We start from the raw sequence: 13,159 nt of genomic DNA, 5'->3' as shown, positions 1-13,159 counted from the left end.
AATTGGCCAAACGGGCCGGGCTTTGGCGGGCCGGGCTCTGGCAGTCCCGGGCCAAACGGTCTCAGGCTTAACGGTCCTGTAGGGTGGAACTGGCCCATTGTAGGCCTAAGCCCACATAGTCCTGGGCTAAACGGGCCTAAGTGTTCCAGGCTATTTTGTTTTTGAATTTTTTTATCTAAGGCAATTTCTTGTAAATTATATATATATATATATATATATATATATATATATATATATATATATATATATAGTATATATAGTATGTATAGTATGTATAGTATGTATATATATTGCCTTATATAATAATTCAATTTGATGATAAGTCCACGATTTATAATAGACATTCATTTTCTAGTCATAGATTCTTACCTACTGTTCAACATATTTCTCCTATTGAACCAGTCTATGGACCGGCTCACAATCGTGCAGCCTCTTTACACACTACATCTACCAAAATTAGTGGTAAGCCAGTTGAAAGGGTTAATGTTAACCCTCAAACAAATATTGTTCGGGATAATGCTAATGTTTCTGATAAGGATATTCCTTTTGCATCCAAAATGGATTTTAATGAGATTTAAATGATCCCACACCAAATTGATTTTAGCCTAGGTTCTCGGGCAAGGAAATATATTCAAAAATTTTTTTTAGTAATAAATGGAGTTAGTATATACTATATATATATAGTATGTATATACTAGAGTATATATAGTATGTATATATACATACTATATATATACATACTATATATACTATATATATATATATATATATATATATAGCTTGTATGTATTATATAAGTTATCAACAACCTCGTCAGTGGCTATTGCATTAATAACCAAAGCTTTTTCCTCAGTGGATAAATAGTTATCCCACCAGCCACGAAGTTGGCTAGTAAAGCCTGCAATAATTATTTTGCAAATAGTTCTATCTATATTTTTAACACTTTTACAGATAGTTGCATACATAAGCATTCTATGTACAAGAATAGTTAATTGTCTATCAGTTAAACCATCAAGATTCCATTCATAAATTTCGGAACCGCTGTAAGACGTATTAGTCTGATTCCAATCACGTTCCTCTATTAACACATCTTGAGGAGTAGGACGGGAATAATGGTAAGTTTGCATTCGGGGTTTGTCAGCATACTTACTATTGGGTTTAATTAAACCCTTGAGTTTATTAGACTCTGACCATGTTTCATTTTTATAATCAGAAATATCTCAATTTTATCAGCAAAATGTTTTGATAAATCAACTGATTTGATACTTAAACTAGAAAGCTTTTTATTAAGAAGTTCTTCTAAATCATTAAAAGATTTAAAGGCCGGGACGCAAGGCCTAAAGATGATGAACTGGAAACCTTTATTTACTTCAAGTGAATACTTACAATTGAGAGAGAGATTTACAGTAGAGAGAGATTTATTGAAGATAGAGGGGGGGTTGCTTCCGATGTCTCTCCAAATGAGAGAAGGCTGGACCCACATAAGGGACCCACTTTACTATACATAGATTCTTTATTTTATTTTATTTTTTCTATAAGTAGAAGCCTTCTCTCATTTGGAGAGACATCAGAAGAAACCCCTCTTTTTCTTCAATAAATCCCTCTCTGTTGTATAGCTTATATATATATATATATATTGCCTTAAATATATAGCTTATATGTATTAGATATATATATATATATATGTTCCTTGGAAAGGCAACGTAAGGCTAAGCAACCGATATCAGTGCGGTTGTTGTCCGCCAATAAGGTCCCCTCCGCACGCTAGACTAGATTGTCAGTGCAGTGCGGGAAAACCAACGTCACGAGCAATTGCGGAAGCTTAGAGAGAATTGAGTTTTGAATGATGATGATGATTTTACAGATGAATGAAAGCTGATTACAAAAGATGTGGTGTCGAGGGGGAGAGACACAAGTACAGAAAATTGATTGCTTGAAAATGTTTGATTGCTTGATCCCCCCTAATAATGCGTAAAAAAAATAAATCAAAGTTACATGACTTGCCCTAATAAAGCTGTAGAAGCACACTGGATGAAAATAATGTAAACTAGCCTATAATTACAATGAAAAGGACTTAGTTTATTACAATGTAGAAACAAGTCCGATGGCAGCAACTTTGTCTTGCGGGTAAGGGTCTGCGCACGCGGTGCTGTTGGCGTGCGCGACACTTGTTATGTTGGCCTGAGGCTGGGCGCTGGTGCTTGGCATTAGGGTCTGTGCGCGAGGCGCTGTTGGAATGGGCCTGCAGCTGGGCAATGGCAAGGCATCAGGATCTGCGCGCGCGGTATTGTCAGTGCGCGCGGCGCTGTTGTCATTGGCCAGCCGCTGGGCGCCGGCGAGAGGCATCGGTGGGGCGACAGAGGCGCATGCGCGCTTGTCACTTGGCGCAACCAAGACCACGGGGCCGACCATGGCGCTAGGCATTGTGAGACTTGCTAGGCCGCCATGGGACGCGGCCAAGGGGTCATGGGGCGTGTCTGGAAAGCAGCCCATGACATTCTCCCCCACCTGAGTTGACGCCGTCCTCGGAGCCTTATGATGATGATGATGATGATGATGATGATTGTTCTGGTGGTTGATGGTTGGGAGGTTTGCGCCCCTCTGTTCTTTGAGCTTGCCGTGGTAGCAATGCAATGATTTCATGCGGCTGACATGGAAGACTGGATGGATCTTCCACCAAGTTGGAGTTTTCACCTGGAATGTAGAGTTCCCAATGCGTTTTTCAATGGGCAGGGGCCCGATGTATTTTTGTTGCAGGCGAGGATCTTGGGTCCTCTCTGCAAACAAGTATCGCTTTGGGATGCATAGCATTACTTTGTCCCCTGCTTGATGTTGGGCAAAGCAAAGATTTTGTTCGGTGAATTTTTTTGCTTGCTCTTGGGCTTTGACGAGATAGCTCCGCACTATCCCCATGTTGTGCTCCCATTCGCTCGAGAAGTTGGCAGCTCGAGGAGATTTCGGCATGGTTGATGCATTCACCGTTTGCGGGAGAAGCGGTTCCAATTTAAACACAAAATAAATTGCAAAGAAATATTCAAGGGAATTCCTTATAATTTTTATTATTACGACATTAACAAAAAATGGCAATATCTTTCTTAGTCTTCCTCCCCCAATGGAATGAGCACAACAAGGTACTAATACCACCATTAAAAGGAAAAAAACTAATGAAGATGTGCCAAAATACAAGTTACATATTAGTCTATGTATTATCTCTAACAAATTACATAAATCCTTCAAGGTCCGGAGGAATTTCCGATGGTGGTGGCGGAAAAGAAGCTTGTTCATTACCGCTTCCGGACGAAACAACATCCTGCACAAGTTCCGCTAGCATTTCTTCATAAGCTTTATCTATCTCCGGTTGTGATTCAGCAAGTCCAAAATTTCTTCTTTCCAAACGGATCCAATCTCTGAAGAGTAATGATTTTTTCAAGCTCTCCCTCATAGACGCTCTATGATCACCGATTTGAAGTCTCGCTTGACTGAAAGCGCTCTCCGATGCTACTATTGAAGCTTGAACACTTAAAATATCTCGAACCATCCTTGAAAGAACCAGATAGTGTTTTTCTTTGCCCTTCCACCATTCCAAAACATCAAAGGAGCCGTCGGGATTCTCTGATTCAAGTCCCTGCGACAAATAAACTTGAAGCTCATTTAGTTGTGAACTATCACCAATTTTAAAAAGCCAAACGGCTAAATTGGCAGGCCAACGACTAGTTTTAAAATTTCCAACCGTTGGCCAATTTTAATATTTTTTCTTTTTTGAAAAATAGCCGTTGGGCCCGATTGAACCGGCCCAGGCCCGCCAGCCGGTCCCGGGCTCGCGGTCTAAACCTGAAGGACTGTCCCACAGTTGGCTCCTAGGACCGTTTGGGACCAGACCGTTTGAACCGGCCCGTTTGGCCGGTGGTCTTGCGGTCCCGGGCTGGGCCCGGCCCACAATACAGCCTTAGCCTTCAGCAACGAGATTTTAGAAGGTGATTCTTTCTTCTCTGCTTTCTGACAAATGATTGATAGAAAAGATTGACTAGGATCGGATTTCCTTGAGGAGCAGGATGCAAAGAGAAATGTGAATATATGAGATCACATTTCTTCGATGATTGAAAGATATTTTTGTTTAAGCAATTATATTACGCTGCCGCTGGCCAATTTCAAGTTAAATTACACTTGTGCAGACCTTTTGAATGGACAGTAACTCCAAACACTAAACGAGATTAAGAGTTGATTAAGGACGACCGTATTTTAATTTGCACCAAAAAATTTGTTAGGATTGTGAAGTTGCAACTTGCACCTGTAAGTCCTACTTGATTTTCCCAAACTTTATAGCTGTTGGGAGAAGAAAGAACAAGTTTTTATAATTAGTATGATAAAGTTATAATCCCTCCTGTTCCTTTTTCGATTTTACTTGCTAACTTCACTTTATAGGGAGTAAAAACAAAAATATAATATTATCGTTAATTGCTAAGGAATTTCTGACGCCATTGCGTACATTGTCGTTTCCTAAATGGATTAATGATTATTCAAAATTTTAATTATAACGAATATTCTATGAATCATTTTGTTTAGAATATTGTTACAGAAGAAGGAAAAAAGAAGAAAGGAAAGAACTTTAACTCTCAGCAATAGCCAAAGTGAGGGAGACTCATGAAAAAAAAGGCCTGAGAGAGACTCTACGCTACAATACTTCTTCCGGTCCATTTTAATTAATTTTTTGGATGTTTTTACACATATTAAAGAATTTATCTTTTTAACATTAATTGATAATGAAGCTGACCATATTAACCTTTACTATCTCTTTAATTTGTTCACTGAAAATATAATAAATATTCCAAAACTCTTTACTTTGGGCAACTTTGATAAAAAAATGTTAATTTCTTCTTGATATCTAAAAATTTTAAATATTGTGGGTCACAAAAAAAGATTAAAAAAAATTAAAATGGACCAAAGGGAGCAAAAGAGAATTTGAAAATCTCAATGTTGAAATTGGGTCCTATGGGATAGCCTGGTATCTTCCACAAAAATTTCACCACATTAACTCCATTTATTGTTTATCAGCTCAAATAAGAAGGAACTAGCTGGGAAACTCAATGACATTAATAATTGATTCGAGTTTTTCAAATTAAAGACAAAGAATCATTAACAAATTATTGTAAAGCAAAAGTGCAACATATTCTCTTGTTTGTACGGAGAAAACCTTGCATGATCATTGATGACGCAGCTTTTCATGCATTGTGTATGGGATAAACAAAAATGAATTTATATTGGAATTACAAGCGCGTTTTCATAAAAAATGAATGAAGAAAGTGTTCCATACAAAATGTTTTCTTAGAAAGTATTTTTCATAAGGATTTTTTCTTGAAATTTTTTTTGCCATTTGATTGGTAGCAGAAAATATTTTTTGAAAAATATATAATAAATTATTAATAATATTATTAGAGTCGAAGAGTACTTTTAATGAAATTTTTGATTATTAATGGTTAATAACAATATCTAAGTGGTTTAGTTGGATCAAGTTATAATATGAAGTCAAGCTTGTTTCTTTTTTAAGGTTAGTAGTCTAGCTATGTTTCAATAAATGATCTCTTAGAAAAGGATAAAGTGATCTTCCTTTCAATTTATTTATTTCTTTTCCTAAGATTTGGGAGAAAAGTTAATTATTGGTATATCTGCTAGTAGTATCAACTGCTTCAATAATTAATAGCACATGATAATTCTGCATGTCCCCAATGCAAAAGTAAATAAGTCCACAAAAATTACAACTATGTATGGTACGTATCTAAGGTTGTTGCTGGGCTATTTCCTAATTAAGCTAGCGTCAACTTTTGAAACCTGTTTTTGAGATTAGCAATTAAACTAAATAATTATTTAGGTGTAAATATATAGGAATCTTACAAAAATGTCCCAAAAAAATCTCAACTTACCAACCTCTAGCCATTAATCATAAACTTACCCAAACTAGCCAAACACCTATAAAAATTGAAAATCCAAAGAAATAAGGTTGCTTCTCTCCACGCGAAGATCTCTTTCCATATTTTTAAGCGGATTAGCAATATTAAATGCAAGACGGAAAGGAAATTTCATGGATGAGATAGCAAATAAGGTGATGAAATACAAATATATATATATATATTAATATTTCAAAAATCTAAGAAAAAAAGACCTTTTTAATGGGTAAGGTTGAGATTCATTGAAAATATATAAATGAGTCAATATACAAAATTTGAGGAAGATTAGAGGTGATTTGGACTGATTTGGTATCAAAATTCGTAGTTAAAATCGAGTTCAAAAAATTCTTCTACGACACATGTATCAGGCATGTATCTCGCACGCAAGTATGCATGGATATACATGTGATTCATACTTGATACAAATATGATACTTATGTGATACACAAGTGATACACCTATCATTTTTTTCTAGTTCAATCTTCTACTTCGAATTTTCAATTCAAACCACCTCAAAACTCTGCCAAATCATTTCAAAATTAAGATTCAAGCTCCTCAAGATGTACCCAATCTATTCTAATAACACCCACTCAAAAGAAAGCAAAAATTTGACCTTTTTTGGCTACAAATATCTAATTGGCTAATATTGGTAATATTTGGCTAATATTAGTAATATTCTATGAATTTGCCAACTTTTGTAATAAGTTACTTACAAATGGACATACCTGATATTTTTCCATAAATATATGCCTTAGAAATTTCCAGGGCATCTCTATAACTTCCGAGGTGCAACAATAACAAAACAACAAACCTAGTGAAATATGAAATTCTACAAGCGAGGTATGAGGAGGGTAACGTGTACACAGACTTTTACCTTCATCTTTGAAGGTAAAAAGATTATTTTTATCTTTTCGATAGACCCTCGTCTCAAGGAAACAACATCTTCCAAGGTCCATTGGAAATAAAATTTGGAATTGTCATATACTTCCTAATGCGTTCTTACATTCTGCATTGGCATACTTAAATATTTAATTTAAAATTTTCATGCATATATAATATAACTCTGATAACCATTTTATTGATAAGTTCCAGTAAATGTCGTCTCAATTCTATCTTGTAAAAGAGCACCCTAAACATGAAAATTGGACTATGTTAATGGTTCATGCTCTTTTGTCAAAAGTTCATTAAATTATGATCTTTACACAATTTGCCAGTCGAATTTACTGTTTACTTTTTGTAGCCTGTATACATAAATTATATACGATTATACATATATTATCCGTGGACTATATATATATATTATACATGCATCGGCTATTTTAAGCTTAAGTGCTAGGGTAGGCGGCTATTTATGTAAAGAGCCCTAAATTTATACAAATATTAGAAATATAGAGTTCCCAAGTGTTAGCCCCTTGACAAAGGTCCTCGGCATGTGTGGGTTATGACAAGGATTTTCATGATGGGCTTGGCACACATCATGACAGGCAGCTCGGCATGACGGACTATACGGGATTGACAAACACACCTTGAACAGAGGCAAGGCGCATTTCACTTAGACGTGCGGGTTGGCATAACAATGGCAAGACAAAGCTATGTTAAGCAGCGGCAAAGACATGGCAAGACAAGGCAAGGCAGTGCGGGACAAGCAATAACAATTGATGCAGGCAAATTTGATCGAGTTGAGGGCGACTTGACAAAGCGGGCAGCAGTGGCAATGGGCGTGTGCGGTCAAGTCAGTGGGCCGCAAGCTATGATCATGGCATTGGGGCGGAGCAATGTCAAAGGGCAAAGGCTGGGCGCAATGCCAGCCTTGGGCATGCAGGAATTGGCCAAATCAAACACATGCAGTGCACATGACAGGGTGGTTGAGCGGTTACAACTGCCCATTTCAAGCATGGCTGATCATGGGCACGTTTTTAGATCATGGCTGACTTTGTGACTTAGTACTACACGTTTTTAGCATGTTTTCCCATCAGTTGGGGCTTGTAAACTTGTCTAAATCTTGCCAAGTGTAATTGGGCAGCAACACTATAAATATGTGCATAAGCTGTCCCAAATGGGCAGAACTTAGCTTTTGTGCATTTTGTTAAGCCAAAATCGTCTAACTCATTTCCTAAGGGTGGGAAAACCGTCTTGGGGCAGGGAATTAGGGAATTCTTTGTCTTGACCATAGGGTTGGTTATTGTCTTCACATATTAATACGAGTTGGGAAGAAATTTTTGTATATCGTGTGTGCCTTTATTTATTGTTTTTGCTGCCTAAATCGTTCAATATTCAAAACGTCCCTAAAATAAAACTAAATGTTGGAAAGGCTGAAGTCAAGGCTGGGCTTGACTGCCGCATGGAGGTGAACCTTGGGCAGAATTCGAGTGACATAAATCATCCATGTGACACCAAACTAGATTGGTGGTTGGGCTATTTTTTTGGCTTTCCTATTAGATACATGCGGTATGTGGAAATGATTATTTCTACATAGTTAGGAACAGACCGTAAGCAGAGTGTTACTTTCGCATATTTTGTTTGATTTACCTGAAACAATAGAATAGAGATGAGATATATCATTAGTGAAAATATTGTTCTTTACGTAGCTTAATGGGCAAACTGCTGTGATTGCCTTCTTTTTTGTTTCCCCCTTCTCTTAGAAACATTAAAGGCCAAAACAGAAGTAATTTAGTTTGCAAAGCAGCAGCTTCCTTGGTGCCTAAAGTTCCAAGATTATGGTAAACAAACTTATCAGAACGTTTTATTGGATTATATAGCGGAGCAACGTTTACGTAGACTGATCTTCATTGTCACAAATTCATAATCGTTTAAACTTGCCGGGATTTCCAATGAATTCAATTGAAAATTAGAACCACGACTGATCAGTAGTATAAATTCATTGCTCCCTCTAAGTAATATCTCATCCACAACATTCAAATACAAAGATATTACAATCAAAAGAAATATATTACTTATCAGGTAAGTGAAAAATGGCTAGCTTGACATGCAATTGGAAGGTTGCTTTTGGAGCTCTGCTAGTCTTGGGAATGTTTGCTTCTCTAGCCACATCTCGAGACTTATATGAAGCTTCCATTGTCCAGAAACACCAACAGTGGATGGGTCGCTTTGGACAGGTTTACAAAGATGATGCAGAGAAGGCTAAAAGATTCAAGGATAATGTTGAGTACATTGAATTTGTCAACAAGGCATTAATGAATTTGCTGATTTGAGCAATGAAGAATTCGGAGCCAGTCGCAACGGGTACAAAATATCTTCTCATCAACAATCGTCAAAAAGCACATCATTCAAGTATGCAAATGTGACTGCTCCAGCTACTATGGACTGGAGAACGAAAGGTGCTGTTACTGGAATTAAGGACCAAGGGCCAAGTTAGGTATAAAATTAAATCCTTTTAATGAATGTGCATTAATAATATCTTATAACGTAATAATGTATGTAGGATGTTGTTGGGCATTTTCTGCTTTGCTGCTACAGAAGGAATAAACAAGATCAAGACCAGTAAGTTAATTTCTTTATTAGAACAAGAATTGGTGGATTGTGACACAAGTTCAGATATGGGATGTGAAGGAGGTCTTATGGATGATGCTTTTAAGTTCATAATCAGGAACCATGGGCTTACTGCTGAATCAAATTATCCATATGAGGGAACTGATGGTACTTGCAAAACTGGCAAAGAGTCCAATCATGCAGCTAAGATCACAGGTTACGAAGATGTTCCAGCCAATAGTGAATCCGCTTTGCTAAAAGCAGTTGCCAACCAACCAATATCCGTTGCCATTGATGCTAGCGGATCAGATTTTCAGTTCTATTCAAGCGGTATTTTTACTGGAGAATGTGAAACTGAGTTAGATCATGGTGTTATTGCAATTGGTTATGGAAAGACTAGTGATGGTACTAAATATTGGTTAGTGAAAAATTCATGGGGAACAAGTTGGGGGGAAAATGGATACATAAGAATGCAAAGAGACGTTGATGCTGAGGAAGGACGACTTTGTGGAATTGCTATGCAACCTTCTTATCCAACAGCCTGAAGTTTAGGGGGCATTTGCTGTTGATTATTCTGTAAAGATTAATGATATGCACTCTTATCATATAATTTATGTGTGTGTATCTAGAGTCTATTTAAGTTATAGATTCGCAGTTCGTACATTTTAAGTGCTAAAAAATGCTTGTATGTAAATTATTGGTCATCGAAGTTATAGTTGCCTTTTAACATTCTCTTTATTAGGCTCTTTATTCCAAGTTATTTTCTTTCGTATGAAATGGTAGAACATTTATTTTAAAGTATTATTCAAATATGTAGCTTGATCTGTAAAAGAAAACAAAAGGCAAACATAGAGGAAAAATTTGGCTTAAGAATATTTAAATATTATCAGAATAACACACACAGCTAGCAGCGTAAAAACTTACCTTGGTGTGTGATTGTTGATTCTCAAGCAAAACCACAATAACACATTATTCATTTCTTTTGATTTTAGGGCTCACTTATTTGACAAAAGTGGAAATTATGGCGATGGTTTCAATAATTCGAAGAAAAGTTTCAATTATTTTTTTTAACTTTCTAAAATTAAATATTTTCTCTTTTAATGAGTGATGAGTTTCAGAGTACGACAATAAGAAGAAGATAGAGTCTTATAAAATGTGGTACAATAATATATAAAATGTGGTACAATAATAATATAAGGGTGTTTAACGGGCTAACCGGGCCGGTCTGGGCCTCCATTTTTTGGACCCGTACGGGTTACGGTTCGAGCCGATTCCGGGTTGGTTCTTAACGGGTTTAACGGGTTCGGGTTCATCCGGGTAAAAACTGAACCGTACGGGTTACGGGTTGAGAGGGCCGGGTTTAGTGTAATTTTAATTTTTTTTTTGGAATTTTGTATAAATATTGTAATAAGTGCAATAAGTGCATTACAAAGTACTAACATAAAGAATACAAGGGAGATGGGAAAAAAATGCACTTATTGCAAGTGCTACTTTTATTTCTTAATTCAAATTTCAAAGTTTCAAACTTACAAATTTGAAGGTTTACATTTTTTTCAACAAAAAAAATAGTAAATTCAAAGGTTTTGCATTGCCTTAGTAAGTTCATCATAATCAATATGAACCGATTGACCTTCTTCTGGAGTGTTAAATTCGGATGGGTTACCATGTGTTAATATATCTCCAAGTTCCTCGTCTTTTGGGCTATCAACATCTTCACGTCCTTGATATCTTCGTTCCGATCTAATCCAATCTCTGAAACATACTAAAACTTCCAAAGCATTGCTTCCCAATGAGTGGCGGGTGTCTCCAAGTTGTTGTCTTGCTTGACTAAATGCACTCTCCGATGCAACAGTAGAAATTGGTACATTCAGCACGTCCCGAGCCATAGCGAAAAGAACAGGAAATTGCTTTCCATTCTCATGCCACCATCCCAACGGTGAAAATTCCTTTGTGCGAGGCTCTTTTTGCCTCTACAAGTAGAATTGAAGTTCATCAATGTTCCTGCTACTGGTTTGAGTGTTAGAAAATGTAGAAAAAATATTAAAACTATCAAGGCCTTCTTCATCATCCACAGTAGCAGAAGTGGTACAATGCATAGTTGGATTAACATTGCCTACATTAAGAGCAGCATCATCAATTACATTTGCATAATAATTATATAATTGTTGTAAATATTCATTTAGCTTGTTCATACAAGTATATAAATCTGGGGTTTCAGTTGGTCCAATCTCCATATAAGTATATAAAGCATTCATTAATTGATGACAATCAGACATCTTAATAGAAGGATTTAAAACAGCACCAATTAAGTAATCGGAGGAATTAGAAAGAAATATTTTTGAATTTTGCTTGCATTTTTTCAACAACATCCCTATATTTTTCTTTCTTCTTAAATTCAAAGAGTAGAAAAGAAATTTCAGCTATATGTACTAAAGCCATAGTAACAGTAGGGTAATATGCTCCAGAAAACTCAACAATAGCTGTATAAAATTTATGTAAAAATTTAACAACATCATTAATGACCTCCCAAGTACCATTTGTTAGCATACGGTTTGGATCAGTACAATGCGCATTAGCAACTTCAGTTATTGGGAATCTATATTTGTAGCAACATTTTAAAAATATATATGCATAATTCCATCTAGTAACAATTTCGTCTGGCATGAATCTGGGTTTAAGGTTATACTGGACACACTTATTCTTAAATTCCTTTATTCTAGATTATCTATTATTTCCTTGAACAACACCAACTGCTCTTCTAACATGAGTAATCTCAGTCGAAAATAAATCAAGGCCACTTTTAACAATTAAATTATAAACATGACATGCACACCTAACATAAAAAAATTCCTCAAGAGGTGGTTGCAAATGTAGTTTTAATATTGAAATTGCGGCATTATTGTTAGAAGCATTATCAAAAGACATACACAATACTTTTTGATTTAGATTATAAAATTCAACAACTTCACAAAAAGTACTACTTATAAACGCAGCAGTATGACTCTGATCTTTATCATATCTAAAATCAATAATACGTTTTTGCATACAAGTAGTATCATCTATCCAATGACATGTAATTGTCAAATAATCATTTCCATTAACAACATGACCAATATCAGAAGTTAGAGAAACTCTACAAGGAAATTCACTATCTTTTGCTCTAACTGTTTGTCTTTATTTCTTTGATGGTTAAAATTCTTAGCTTGATCTATGATGAATAATTTATGATTGCATTTGAAGTAGCCCTAGTGGCCATGAGTAAGTTTTAAAATCTGGTTATCTCACATTTTTTATGCAACTTTTCGATGATGCCAAACGGGGGAAAAAGTTTGTGCTTTACACTTTGAACAATGATGTTTATAACCTAATATACATGGTCCTTGATGATAAGTGATAAAAAGGAAAAATATCTCTAACATAGTATTGATGTTGAGCTAAGTTGAAACAGGGCCTAAGCTTATGAAAAACACAGAGTTTGTCATCATCAAAAAGGGGGGATTTGTTGGCCCTAGTGAAGGATAGTTTCGAAGATTGACAAAGGAAGCTCAGGCATAAACTTGGTCCATCCCCTTGTGTGCACAAACACGGACAGATTCAAGCATATGGGATGCACGTGAAGGAGAGAAGCTTAACTTGGTATAATTAATATCTTCTGATCGAAAAGGTTGCATAATTGATAAGGAGAAGGGCTCATTACTCAAAGAGAACACTATCTAAGATAAGGAAGG

At 36.1% G+C, this 13,159-nt stretch overlaps 1 pseudogene; it reads left to right on the top strand.

The window, feature by feature from the left end:
* Positions 1 to 8,914: 8,914 nt before the first annotated feature.
* LOC138889062 (senescence-specific cysteine protease SAG39-like) lies at positions 8,915 to 9,976 on the top strand (annotated as a pseudogene).
* Positions 9,977 to 13,159: the final 3,183 nt, after the last annotated feature.

Source organism: Nicotiana sylvestris, chromosome 4, assembly GCF_000393655.2.
Source record: "Nicotiana sylvestris chromosome 4, ASM39365v2, whole genome shotgun sequence".
Classification (NCBI taxonomy): Eukaryota; Viridiplantae; Streptophyta; class Magnoliopsida; order Solanales; family Solanaceae; genus Nicotiana; species Nicotiana sylvestris.
Note: the sequence above shows the minus strand (reverse complement) of the source record. Positions and strands in the feature narration are given on the sequence as shown.